General features: G+C 39.8%; 1 non-coding gene across 1 annotated transcript; it reads right to left on the bottom strand.

Moving 5' to 3' along the window:
- Positions 1-981: 981 nt before the first annotated feature.
- On the bottom strand, positions 982-1,089 carry LOC112731278 (small nucleolar RNA R71). Its single transcript, XR_003167064.1, has one exon. It is a non-coding gene; the product is annotated as a small nucleolar RNA R71 (small nucleolar RNA).
- Between the last annotated feature and the right edge of the window lie 7,890 nt (positions 1,090-8,979).

The following is an 8,979-nucleotide window of genomic DNA, read 5'->3' on the forward strand; positions in this document are numbered from 1 at the left end:
CAAATTAATCCTATCTTTTTGTTTGATTCTTATCTTTTTCAAAACTACCTAACTAATTCTCTCTCTCTAATTTTCGAAAATCACCTTCCTCTTTTTCAAAATTCCTTTTTAATTAACTAATTTTTTTGAATTTTAATTTAATTTAATTTTTCTTTTTTTTATTTTTATTTTTAAATTTTATTTTATTTCGAATTTTAACTTTAAATTTAAATTAAAAAAATATATTTTTCTTTTCTTTTCAATGATTTTCGAAAATTCTTCTCCCTCATCTCCTTCTAATTATTTATTTATTTACTAACACTCCTCTTCATCTAAAAATTCGAACCCTCTCTTCCTCTTGGTGTTCGAATTTCTCTTCTTCTATTCTTCTCTTCTTATACTCACATAAGGAATCTCTATACTATGACATAGAGGATTCCATATTTTCTTTTCTGTTCTCTTCTTTTTCATGTGAGCAGGAACAAGGATAAGAACCTTCTTGTTGAAGCTGATCCTAAACTTGAAAGGGCTCTGAAGAGGAAGCTAAGGGAAGCTAAAGCATAACTCTCTGGAGAAAATCTGACAGAAATTTTCGAAAAAGAAGAAGACATGGCCGAAAATAATAACAATGCAAGGAAGATGCTTGGTGACTTTACTACACCAAATTCCAATTTACATAGAAGAAGCATCTCAATCCCTGCCATTGGAGCAAACAATTTTGAGCTAAAGCCTCAATTAGTTTCTCTGATGCAACAGAACTGTAAGTTTCATGGACTTCCATCAGAAGATCCTTTTCAGTTCTTAACTGAATTCTTGTAGATCTGTGATACTGTTAAGACCAATGGGGTTGACTCCGAGGTCTACAGGCTTATGCTTTTCCCGTTTGCTGTAAGAGACAGAGCTAGAATATGGTTGGACTCTCAACCTAAAGATAGCCTGAACTCTTGGGATAAGTTGGTCACGACTTTCTTAGCCAAGTTCTTTCCTCCTCAAAAGCTTAGCAAGCTTAGAGTGGATGTTCAAACCTTCAAACAGAAAGAAGGTGAATCCCTCTATGAAGTTTGGGAGAGATACAAGCAACTGACCAAAAAGTGTCCTTCTGACATGCTTTCATAATGGACCATCCTGGATATATTCTATGATGGTCTGTCTGAATTATCAAAGATGTCATTGGACCATTCTGCAGGTGGATCCATTCACCTAAAGAAAACGCCTGCAGAAGCTCAGGAACTCATTAACATGGTTGCAAATAACCAGTTCATGTACACTTCTGAAAGAAATCATGTGAGTAATGGGATGCCTCAGAGGAAGGGAGTTCTTGAAATTGATACTCTGAATGCCATATTGGCTCAGAATAAAATATTGACTCAGCAAGTCAATATGATTTTTCAGAGTCTGAATGGATTGCAAGCTGCATCCAACAGTACTCAAGAGGCATCTTCTGAAGAAGAAGCTTATGATCCTAAGAACCCTGCAATAGCAGAGGTGAACTACATGGGGGAACCCTATAGAAATACCTATAATCCCTCATGGAGAAATCATCCAAATTTCTCATGGAAGGATCAACAAAAGCCTCAACAAGGCTTTAATAATGGTGGAAGAAACAGGTTTAGCAATAGCAAGCCTTTTCCATCATCCACTCAGCAACAGACAGAGAATTCTGAGCAGAATCCATCTAGCTTAGCAAATATAGTCTCTGATCTATCTAAGGCCACTTTAAGTTTCATGAATGAAAAAAGGTCCTCCATTAGAAATTTGGAGGCACAAGTGGGCCAGTTGAGTAAAAGGGTCACTGAAATTCCTCCTAGTACTCTCCCAAGCAATACAGAAGAGAATCCAAAAAGAGAGTGCAAGGCCATTACCTTACTTGGTGTGGCCGAACCCAAAGAGGAGGAGAAGGACGTGAATCCTAGTGAGGAAGACCTCCTAGGACGCTCAGTGACCAAAAAAGAGTTTTCTTTTGAGGAACCAAAGGAATCTGAGGCTCATCTAGAGACCATAGATATTCCATTGAACCTCTTTCATCCCTTCATGAGCTCTGATGAGTATTCATCCTCTGAAGAGGATGAAGACATTACTGAAGAGCAAGTTGCTAAATACCTTGGTGCAATCATGAAGCTGAATGCCAAATTATTTGGTAATGAGACTTGGGAAGATGAACCTCCCTTGCTCACCAATGAACTGAATGCATTGGATAGGCATAAATTACCTCAAAAGAAACAGGATCCTGGTAAATTTCTAATTCCCTGTAACATAGGCACCATGACCTTTGAGAAGGCTCTGTGTGACCTGGGGTCAGGAATAAACTTAATGTCACTCTCTATAATGAAGAAACTTGGGATATTTGAGGTACAAGCTGTCAGAATCTCATTAGAGATGGCAGACAACTCAAGAAAATAGGCTTATGGACAAGTAGAGGACGTGTTAGTAAAGGTTGAAGGCCTTTACATCCCTGCTGATTTCATAATCCTAGACTCTGGGAAGGATGAGGATGAATCCATCATCCTTGGAAGACCCTTCCTAGCCATAGCAAGAGCTGTGCTTGATGTGGACAGAGGAGAATTGGTCCTTCAACTAAATGAGGACAACCTTGTATTTAAAACTCAAGGATCTCCTTCTGTAACCATGGAGAGGAAGCATGAAAACCTTCTCTCACTGCAGAGTCAACCAAAGCCCCCACAGTCAAATTCTAAGTTTGGTGTTGGGAGGCCACAACCAAACTCTAAGTTTGGTATTGAACCCCCACATTCAAACTCTAAGTTTGGTGTTGGGAGGTCCCAACATTGCTCTGAATATCTGTGAGGCTCCATGAGAGTCCACTATCAAGCTATTGACATTAAAGAAGCACTTGTTGGGAGGCAACCCAATGTTATTTAATTATATTTATTTATTTTTTATTGTTATTTTATTTTTTTAGGTTGATGATCATGTGGAGTCACAAAAACTACTGAAAAATCAAAAACAGAATGAAAAACAGCTTTAAAAACAGCTCACCCTGGAGGAAGAACTTACTGGCATTTAAATGCCAGTAAGAAGCATCAAACTGGCGTTTAACGCCAGAAAGAAGCATCAAGCTGGCATTAAACACCAGAAACAAGCACCAGACTGGCGTTTAACGCCAGAACAAAGCATGGAAGTGGCGTTAAACGCCATAAACAAGCAGCAAGCTGGCGTTTAATGCCAGACATGCATGCTGAGGGCGTTTTACACGCCTAATTGGAGCAGGGATGTTAAGTCTTTGACCCCACTGGATTTGTGGACCCCACAGGATCTGTGGACCCACAGGATCCCCACCTACCCTAACTCTCTCTCTTCACACTTTTTCATAACCCTCTTTCCCAAATACCCTTCACCAATCACCTCCATTACTCCTCCAAAACCATCATACAACCCACCTACACCCACCCATTCAAATTCAAACCATCACTCCCTCCTTTTCACACATCATAACCACCTAAAACCCCCTTTGGCCGAACCACTCACACCTCTCCATCTCATCCATTTTCTTCTTCTTCTCCTCCTTCTTCTCTTCTTTTGCTCGAGGACGAGCAAACCTTCTAAGTTTGGTGTGGTAAAAGCATTGCTTTTTATTTTTTCATAACCATTTATGGCACCTAAGGCCGGAGAAACCTCTAGGAAGAGGAAAGGGAAGACAAAAGCTTCCACCTCCAAGTCATGGGAGATGGAGAGATTCATCTCAAGGGTCCATAGCTCAGTAGTAGAGCATTTGACTACACAACAAGAGATTATAGACCTCAACAAGAGCATAAGGAAATTCCTCACCATGAAATCCCTGAGATGCCTCAGGGAATGCACTTCCCTCCACAAAACTATTGCGAGCAAATCAACACCTCCCTAGGAGAATTAAGTTCCAACATGGGACAACTAAGGATGGAACACCAAGAGCAATCCATCATTCTCCATGAGATTAGAGAAGATCAAAGAGCTATGAGGGAGGAGCAACAAAGACAAGGAAGAGACATAGAGGAGCTCAAGAGCACCATTGGTTTTTTAAGAAGAGGAAGACGCCACCCTCACTAAGGTGGACCCGTTCTTTAATCTCCTTGTTCTTATTTTCCTGTTTTTCATTTACTATGCTTCATGTTTATTTATGTTTGTGTCTTTATTACATGATCATTAGTGTTTAAGTGTCTATGTCTTAAAGCTATGAATGTCCTATGAATCCATCACCTCTCTTAAATGAAAACTATTCTAAAAACAAAAGAACAAGAAGTACATGGTTTCAAATTTATCCTTGAAACTAGTTTAATTATTTTGTTGTGGTGACAATACTTTTTATTTTCTGAATGAATGCTTGAACAGTGCATATGTCTTTTGATATTGTGGTTTATGAATGTTAAATATGTTGGCTCTTGAAAGAATGATGAAAAAGGAGAAATGTTATTGATAATCTGAAAAATCATAAAATTGATTCTTGAAGCAAGAAAAAGCAGTGAATACAAAAGCTTGCGAAAAAAAAAAGAGAAAAGAAAAATGGCGAAAAAAAAAGAGAAAGAAAAAGAAAAAGCAAGCAGAAAAAGCCAATAGCTCTTTAAATCAAAAGGCAAGAGCAAAAAGCCAATAGCTCTTAAAACCAAAAGGCAAGGGTAATAAAAAGGATCCAAGGCTTTGAGCATCAGTGGATAGGAGGGCCTAAAGGAATAAAATCCTGGCCTAAGCGACTAAACCAAGCTGTCCCTAACCATGTGCTTGTGGCGTGAAGGTGTCAAGTGAAAACTTGAGACTGAGCGGTTAAAGTCAAGGTCCAAAACAAAAAAAAAGAGTGTGCTTAAGAACCCTGGACACCTCTAATTGGGGACTTTAGCAAAGCTGAGTCACAATCTGAAAAGGTTCACCCAGTTATGTGTCTGTGACATGTATGTATCCGGTGGTAATACTGGAAAACAGAGTGCTTAGGGCCACGGCCAAGACTCATAAAGTAGCTGTGTTCAAGAATCAACATACTGAACTAGGAGAATCAATAACACTATCTAAATTCTAAGTTCCTGTAGATGCCAATCATTCTGAACTTCAATGAATAAAGTGAGATGCCAAAACTATTCAAAAGGCAAAAAGCTACTAGTCCCGCTCATCTGATTGGAGCTAAGTTTCATTGATATTTTGGAATTTATAGTATATTCTCTTCTTTTTATCCTATTTGATTTTTAGTTGCTTGGGGACAAGCAATAATTTAAGTTTGGTGTTGTGATGAGCGGATAATTTATACGCTTTTTGGCATTGTTTTTACATGGTTTTTAGTATGATTTAGTTAATTTTTAGTATATTTTTGTTAGTTTTTAAATAAAAATCACATTTCTAGACTTTACTATGAGTTTGTATGTTTTTCTGTGATTTCAGGTAATTTCTGGCTGAAATTGAGGGACTTGAGCAAAAATCAGATTCAGAGGCTGAAGAAGGACTGTAGATGTTGTTGGATTCTGACCTCCCCGCACTCAAAGTGGATTTTCTGGAGCTACAGAAGTCCAAATGGCGCGCTCTCAATTTCGTTGGAAAGTAGACATCCAGGGCCTTCCAGCAATATATAATAGTCCATACTTTGCTCGAGTTTAGATGACGCAAACTGGCGTTCAACGCCAGCTCTCTGCCCTATTCTGGAGTTAAACGACAGAAACAGGTTGCAAAGCAGAGTTAAACGCCAGAAACAGGTTACAAACTGGTGTTTAACTCCAAGAAAGACCTCTACATGGAAAAGCTTCAATGCTCAGCCCAAGCACACACTAAATAGGCCCGAAAGTGAATTTCTGCATCATTTACTCATTTCTGTAACCCTAGTAACTAGTTTAGTATAAATAGAACTTTTTACTATCATGTTAGGAATCTAATCTTTGATTAGTTTTATGCTATCTTAGACCTTTATGGGGGCTGGCCATTCGGCCATGCCTGGACCTTGTTCTTATGTATTTTCAACGGTAGAGTTTCTACACACCATAGATTAAGGTGTGGAGCTCTGCTGTTCCTCATGAATTAATGCAAAGTACTTTATTTTTCTATTCAATTCAAGCCTATTTCTTCTCTAAGATATTCATTCGCACACAAGAACAAGATGAATGTGATGATTATGTGACGCTCATCTTCATTCTCACTTATGAACGCGTGCCTAACAAACACTTCCGTTCTACATGCAAACAAGCTTGAATGCGTATCTCTTAGCCTCCTGATCTACGATCAGAGTCTGTGGTATAGGCTAGAATTATTGGTGGCCATTCTTGAGATCCGGAAAGTTTAAACCTTGTCTGTGGTATTCCGAGTAGGATCCGGGAAGAGATGGCTGTGACGAGCTTCAAACTTGCGAGTGCTGGGCGTAGTGACAGACGCAAAAGGATTACTGAATCCTATTCCAGTATGATCAAGAACTGACAGATGATTAGCCGTGTGGTGACAGCACATCTTGGACCATTTTCACTGAGAGGACGGGAAGTAGCCATTGACAACGGTGATGCCCTACATAAAGCTTGCCATGGAAAGGAGTAGGAATGATTGGATGAAGACAGCAGGAAAGCAGAGGTTCAGGAGGAACAAAAGCATCTCTATACGCTTATCTGAAATTCTCACCAAGGAATTACATAAGTATCTCTATCCTATTTTATATTTTAATTTTATTTTAATTATCACTTCACCATAACCAATTGAATCCGCCTGACTGAGATTTACAAAGTGACTATAGCTTGCTTCAAGCCGACAATCTCCGTGGGATCGACCCTTACTCACGTAAGGTTTATTACTTGGACGACCCAGTGCATTTGCTGGTTAGTTGTGCGAAGTTGTGACAAAGAACTAAGATTATGAACGTGCGTATAAAGTTTTCAGCGCCGTTACCAAGGAATGAACGATCACGATTTTCCTACACCACTCACCCAGGGGCTGTCAGAAATGGGATAAATGATTCCAGCCTCCCAGAGCTTAGTGACCTCCTTCCGCACTACTTCCTTCATGGCTGGATTTAGTTGCCTTTGTGGTTGCACCACTAGTTTGGTGTCATCCTCCAGCAGGATTTTGTGCATGCATCGGGTTGGGCTAATGCCTTTAAGGTCACTTATAGTCCACCCAAGGGCGGTCTTGTGAGTTTTGAGCACTTTAATTAGTGCGTCTTCTTCCTGTGGCTCTAAAGCAGAGCTTATGATTACATGATAAGTGTCTTTATCTCCTAGAAATGCATATTTCAGGGAAGATGGTAATAGCTTGAGCTCGAGTTTTGGAGGTTTATCATCTTCTTTAGGAGCACTTAAAGTTTCCTGTATTTCATCTGCATCCTCCAACTCGAGTCTGGTAACCATGTTTACTTTTTCCACTAGGGAGTCGATGATATCAATGCTCAAGTACTCCTCTGGGGTGTCCGATGTTTCATGGCTTTAATAGCATTCAGCACATATTCATCCTCATTGACTCTTAGGGTTACTTCCCTTTTTTGCACATCAATGAGGGTTCTTCCTGTAGCTAGGAAGGGTCTTCCTAGGATAAGGGATGCACTCTTGTACCCATTGATGAGCGGATATTTTATACGCTTTTTGGGGTTAATTTCACATAGATTTTAGTATATTTTAGTTAGTTTTTAGTTTATTCTCATTAGTTTCAAGGCAAAATTCATATTTCTGGACTTTACTATGAGTTTGTGTGTTTTTCTGTAATTTCAGGTATTTTCTGGCTGAAATTGAGGGAGCTGAGCAAAAATCTTATTCAGGCTGAAAAAGGACTGCTGATGCTGTTGGATTCTGACCTCTCTGCACTCAAAATAGAATTTCTGGAGCTACATGAGTCCAAATGGCGCGCTTCTAATTGCGTTAGAAAGTAGACATCCAGGGCTTTCCAGAAATATATAATAGTCCATACTTTGCTTAAGGATAGATGATGTAAACTGGCGTTCAACGCCAGTTCCATGCTGCTGTCTGGCGTCCAGCGCCAGAAACAAGTTACAAAGTGGAGTTCAACGCCAGAAACAGGTTACAACCTGGCGTTGAACACCCAAAACAGCCCAGGCACGTGAGAAGCTTTAGTCTCAGCCCTAGCACACACCAAGTAGGCCCCAGAAGTAGATTTCTGCACTATCTATCATAGTTTACTCATTTTCTGTAAACCTAGGTTACTAGTTGAGTATTTAAACAACTTTTAGAGACTTATTTTGTATCTCATGACATTTTAGATCTGAACTTTGTACCTTTTGACGGCATGAGTCTCTAAACTCCATTGTTGGGGGTGAGGAGCTCTGCTGTGCCTCAATGAATTAATGCAAGTATCTCTGTTTTCCATTCAAACATGTGTGTTCCTATCTAAGATATCCATTCGCGCCTAATTATGGAGAAGGTGATGATCCGTGACATTCATCACCTTCCTCAATCCATGAACGTGTGTCTGACAATCACCTCCGTTCTACATCAGATTGAATGAATATCTCTTAGATTCCTTAATCAGAATCTCCGTGGTATAAGCTAGAATCCATTGGCAGCATCCTTGAGAATCCGGAAAGTCTAAACCTTGTCTGTGGTATTCCTAGTAGGATTCTGGGATTGGATGACTGTGACGAGCTTCAAACTCGCGAGTGCTGGGCGTAGTGACAGACGCAAAAGGACAGCAAATCCTATTCCGATATGATCGAGAACCTACAGATGATTAGCCGTGCGGTGACAGCGCACCTGGACCATTTTCACTGAAAGGAAGGATGGTAGCCATTGACAATGGTGATCCTCCAACACACAGCTTGCCATAGGAGGGACGTGCGTGCGTGAAGAAGATAGGGAGAAAGCAGAGATTCAAAGGACAAAGCATCTCCAAAACTCCAACATATTCTCTAATACTGCACAACAAGTATTTAATTCGCACTCCTTTATTTTCCACTATTTAACTGATAAACATAATTGACTTTCTGACTAAGATTTACAAGATAACCATAGATTGCTTCAAACCAACAATCTCCGTGGGATTCGACCCTTACTTACGTAAGGTATTACTTGGACGACCCAGTGCACTTGCTGGTCATGTGTGCGA

Source organism: Arachis hypogaea, chromosome 12, assembly GCF_003086295.3.
Source record: "Arachis hypogaea cultivar Tifrunner chromosome 12, arahy.Tifrunner.gnm2.J5K5, whole genome shotgun sequence".
Taxonomy (NCBI): domain Eukaryota; kingdom Viridiplantae; phylum Streptophyta; class Magnoliopsida; order Fabales; family Fabaceae; genus Arachis; species Arachis hypogaea.